The following is a 6,000-nucleotide window of genomic DNA, read 5'->3' on the forward strand; positions in this document are numbered from 1 at the left end:
TAACGATTACCGATACTAACGACTACTTTTGACTTTAAAACCAAAGTCAAAATTATTACCATTAGTTATATTAGGTGACATTTGAACCCAATTGGACGGGTCCATGTAACCGACGGATCCGAGTTTGCATGTGGCCGACCAATCAGACTTTAGCTAAAGGAAGAATTAGGGTTATTACATTTCTATTTTTTCACCACAATCATATATGGGGCAGTTCAAACGTCATATTCACAATAATAATAATTATTATTTTATTTGAAATTGAAATAGGATGGGAATTATTTTGAATTAATAATATTATAAAAATATTAAATTTAAATATTATAGGATTTCATTGCAATATAAACCAATTAAATACAATAATACGATTAATTCTAAATGAAAATGAAGATATATTGGTTTTATTTTATACTTTTAATGGGATGAAAACGCATAATTCATATACAAACATATATTAAAATAAAAGTTAAAGTTCTAATCTTTTTGGTATTAAGAGTATATGGTAATTAATAAATAGACTAAACTCTTGTTTTTTCCGTTAAATAAAATATGCTTAAAGAATGTCAATAATTTTAATAGGAAATAATTAAAGAATGTCAATAATTTTAATAGGAAATAATTAGAGTTTTAATATCAATTTTATATTTGGGAAAAAGTTGGAAAGTTTTTATAGAAAACTAAAATAGAATTTTTTTATTGGAATTTTATTTATAAATATTATGGGATTATTTAAAGAAAATTGTATTGGTATTGTTCTTTTTGGGGAGTGTTGGGAAAATAATCTAAATTTTTATTTTTAACAATTGCATAATCAGATACCATATAAAAAGGTAAAAACTATTTATATGGAAAAGAATATAAAATTAAGAACTTGTAATTAATTATTTATGATTCATAATTAATGAGATTTATATTTTTATATAAAAGTTAAGTTGATACATATATAAATTCTTCTTTTTCCATTGGAAAAATCGGTAATTTTTCATTAAGATTGGAAAAATTACATATTTTAGATGCTTTACCATATGCGATTTCCACTGTGTGTATAACAATGTTCCATATTTACATAAATATATCGTGCAGAGCACTATGTAGTTCTCCGAGAAATAGTTCTTATTTCTCCGAGAAATAGTTCTGTCATATAAGACTGTTTACATTTTGCCATAAGGCACAAAAATATGCAATTTCTGATCATCATAGATAAACACTCTCTGCATGACAAAAAACAAAAATTCTTTCAGTGATTAAGATTCTGGTGCATGCTGGTATTCTTGGTCTATATATGGCTGGTGAAAATACATATATAAATTCTATTTACATAAAAGTAAGTATTTTCATCTTAATTATAAAAAAAGTATTTTTTATGTAATAATAATAATAATAATATTCATTTTAAGGTCACAGCCAAGCCAGACACCAAATTGGTGTATGAGACCCCCTTGTTTGTGGGACAAGGGACCCACCTCCGCGCAGCGATTTGACTCCTAAGTCTACGAAGGCATACATACTCTACCCCCCTCTGGTTTTGAACCTGTTACCTCTTAGGAGGAAACACATGCTCTTAACCATTAGGCCCACTAAAGTGTAAAAAATATATAACATTATAGAATATTATAATGAAGTCATATTTAAAATATCTCTTATCAAATTACCTTCAAGTTTTCTCAAATGTGATCTTTTAGGATAATAAAACATGAATATAAAACATGCAAAATTTTGTTGACAAGATTGTCCCTAATAATAATAACAATAAGTAGTTTCTCACCCTAAAAATCATAATCAAAACTTGATAGTAATTTCTCACCCTAAAAATTATAATCAAAACTGATCATGTGAAGTAAGAAGTTAAAAAAATAAAAATTAATTCCAATAAAAATGTTCAAACATCATAGCCATGATAACTAGTTCATATATATAAACACACTCTAACGTAACATCATAGCCATGATAACTAGTTGATGTATATAAACACACTCTAACATTACATTCTTTATGTTTTTGGTCAATTCCTTTTACTTTTATTTTTATGTAAAATAAAAAATTTAGTAAATGAATTTTGTTCATTTAATATATTTTTGTTAGTATCTTTATTAAATGGTTGTTTTTACTCTTCTTCATCCTTTTTATCTTTGTTGAGGGCTTTTAATTTAACCCCAAAGTCACATGGAAACTCCAATCCCCTCTCTAGTATTGCAGGGATATTACTCTTACATTGTTTGGAAGTATGAATCTATTTTCCTAATAAACTCTATGGGTGTTTTATAGAAAATTGTGTTTTAACCATTTTTAAACTAGTATATATAACTTACAAAATAGTCTAGATAGCCTCATTATATTTACACTAATAATATTATGAAAATTAGTGAACAATTGTTAATTGTAATATCTAAAAAAATTATAGGTAAATTCTTACCATACATTTAAATGAGTTTACCCATAAATATCCTCTGTCATTTGCTTCCTCATAAATTATTATGCCATATTATCTATGGAAACATGAATCCATTTACATGATACACTTTATAGTTGTTCCATGGTGTGTTTTTATGAAAGTTTTGCTTAATAATTATTATGTCATATTATCTACGGAAACATGAATCCATTTACATGATACACTTTATAGTTGTTCCATGGTGTGTTTTTATGAAAGTTGTGTTTAAACATTATTAAAACAATATGTATAGCCAAATAAATTCACAACGATCTCCATAGCCTCATTGTATTTTTAGTGGCAATATGAAGCCACTAAGGTTGTATTTAGACATTGCTAAAAAAATATTTATAACTAAATCAATGCACAAGGGACTACATAGACTCATTGTACTTTTAGTAGCAATATTGAGCTATGTAGTGACAAATTATTAATTTCAATAGCTAAGTTTATTCACATAAACTCTTACATTACATCTAAGTGGATTTATGGATAAACATCATTTCTCATTTGTTTCCTAAAGCTTCTTGTGGAGATAGTATCTTGAGGATACATATAGTTGGAAATTGAATTGCTTATATATATAGAGAGGGGGTTAAGATAACTATTTTTTCTACTTTACATACTTGAAATGTCAATATTTTATTGTTAGTAATTTGTACAGTGGAACCATATTATTTTATTTCTAAATGTGTATGTTGTATTGTATATAGTGTTTGAATGTGTGATATAGTAATCGGTTTCATCTAAAGTATATTATTGCATAATTTTAGTTACTTTTTCAAATTATATACATTGATTTATGCATAAATTAAATACATTCTATCATATAGGTTAAATTAAATGATAGATTTTTAAGCTTCATGTAAGAGGTCTTGAGGTAAATCCTTCAAGTTGGTTGTATTGGTTGTATGCTTTACTCCTTGGCCCTGTCAAGTTAAGCATTATAGCCAATATAAATGGGTTTAGTTGCTTCACTTTTTTCGGTATAATGTTGGGCATTTTAATTAGTGTAGATGGGTTTACACTAGGTCCTATTTGGGAAATGTAGAGAAATGTTAAAAAGTACTTTTCACAAAATTTTCTGGCTCAAAATTTCTTGTTAAGAGAAAAAGAAAATAAAATCAATACAATATTTAATTTAGATTACTATTCCTTATGTCAATTGTTGAAGATAAAAAAAAGTGAAATTTTAAAGTTTTATTGTTTTTTTAATAAAATTGAACTATAATCGTATTTGTAAAGACATTTTCTAGAACAAAATTATCTAGAAAAATAGAAACATAAACATCATATCATATAATCATATTAAAATCTATATAAATTGAATTAATTGTCTTTATCCATTTTCATATATCCTTGGCATAATTTTTTTTTTTTTTTTTTTTATATGAACAATTCCTTCTTTCCACCAAATTATTCAACAGTTCTTTTTCCTTTAAATGTACATAAGATGCAAATTTATATGATCTAAATTCATATTTCATTTTTCTCACTTAATAGATTTCAAAGTTCATGTGAGTGCATTGATATAAATTAGATGGCGTGTGAATGGCTGGTAAATGTTGATAGACATCAATTCCTTCTAAACATAGAAAAACTCACTTCATAACACATCTCACATTTCTAATATTAAAAAAAATCATAAAAACAAACTAAATTATAAATTTATTTTAAATTATTCAAACATAAAAGCACTCACTTCATAACTCTTGCAAACCTATTTCCACCCTACTAATTTTTTTCCTCTACTCATCATAAAATATTTCTACTTATAGTTTATCGCTGTAGGCCTACTAGGAATGGAATTTTCCTCTGCTAATTTAGAGCATCATTTTCCATGTTTTGCTTTGGGTTTATAAATACCAATGATGTCCAACCTTGAATAACTTAATGTTAATATCTATAAATCTCTTCCACTATGATTACAACATAGGTTTGTACTGCCACAATTTATGGTATTCCAACCGATTTCTAGCTATACTCGTCTAGCAATGGGGGTTTAGTGTGCTAATATGGTAATACCTCTGTTATATGTTATCACAGATTCTTGAAGGTTTCAGTTACATACCTATATCTATTTTTCCATATGTATAATTAACCCTTATCAAGGTGATAACATGGGTTGCCTTTATAAGCTAAGGTTCTTAAATTATGTAAGTTCATTCTATGCATTGTTGGTTTATATCATAATTGTTGTTCCTTACCCAGTTAATGTATTTTTGTGGGATATATACATATGTAGCCCTTAACCTATGACATACCGAAGGTTCAAACCTAACATTGTTATATTTCACAACCTTTCAACTAATTAGCACAGTGCGCACCATAAACTTTGGGACTATAAGCTACCACACACAGTGGTCATCAATTTCCATTAATGTCATGTCAAACAGTCTTAATATTGGGGTGTCCAGGGAGTTTACCCGTACCCATGTGATTCCGTCAAGAGTTGGTCATTTCCCTTTGTCCACATCATCCTTGCCCGACTGTTTTCCACCCCCCTTCACATGTTTTCTCTTCAATTTATGCATGGCATTACACGAAGGGTTGAGAAGGCATGAGGAAAATATCTATGGTGGAGATTTGATTTGTAGAAAAAACACCTCTAATCGGCTTTCCTTGCCTTGCATTTTCTTATTTCTCAGCAATTGGGTTGTCGAACTTCTAGAAAGGGTGTTGCTATAGCAGTTCCGCCATTGTTGGCCTGCTCGATGACTACCCTGCATCCTCCATAAGACACAGGTAAGAAATCAACCCTGCTCTTTTCGATACATTTATTATATTAACTTTTGTTTTTTTTGTTTTGTTTTTTTGTTTATTAAAAGGGTTTTCTTGCAGGTTCGACGATGTGGTACAAGAAGCAACCTTTTCATAGAGATAACCTAGAGCCTTGTTTCGACTCAGGTTCATGGCCTAATATTGTTGTGGGTTTTCGATTCTATTTCATCATTATGAGGAAGTTAAAGCTCCAAATTTTCAATGTTGGAATGGAGAGGGTTTGAATATTGCTACTTCCCCTATCATTTAGTGCCCACGAGGCTATACCTTCTCCTCAACAACAATTTCGCACAAAAGGACTATTTCAGGTAGACTTTCGAGGGATTAGAGTTCCTTCTATGCACTAATTTCCTTTCCAAGTTTTCTTTGAAAAGCTCCTTGTTCCTTCCCTTTTGAGTATATTTCTTTTCTTCCTACAGAAAAATTATCAGCAACCCACCTTTTAGTTTTCGCTGGTCTAGGTACTCTAATACATTTAAACTTCCACGTATCTGGTTCCTAAGTGGAAAGAGAGATTCCTTAAGGTTTGTACATTGGGAAATTTTCTACAGCCGAGGAGATCATCCACGGCCCCAAATTGCCATTGCTCAGGCCATTGCTCAAGCCTCCCACTAAGTTTCAGGTATATTTCAAATGGCTCTTGTTTTCTTTTCTGAGTTCTGATCCTTTTGCTACTGCGAGGGTGAGAAATAGCAGACCCTGTGCTGAGGTATTGTAGAAATATGTTAATAAATCCTTTTCAATGGCCCTTTCTTTGTCTTATAATATATTTCTACACAAATTCGCAT

This window comes from Pinus tabuliformis, chromosome J (genome assembly GCF_031772625.1).
Source record: "Pinus tabuliformis cultivar Carrire ecotype Pingquan chromosome J, CPIR1, whole genome shotgun sequence".
NCBI lineage: Eukaryota > Viridiplantae > Streptophyta > Pinopsida > Pinales > Pinaceae > Pinus > Pinus tabuliformis.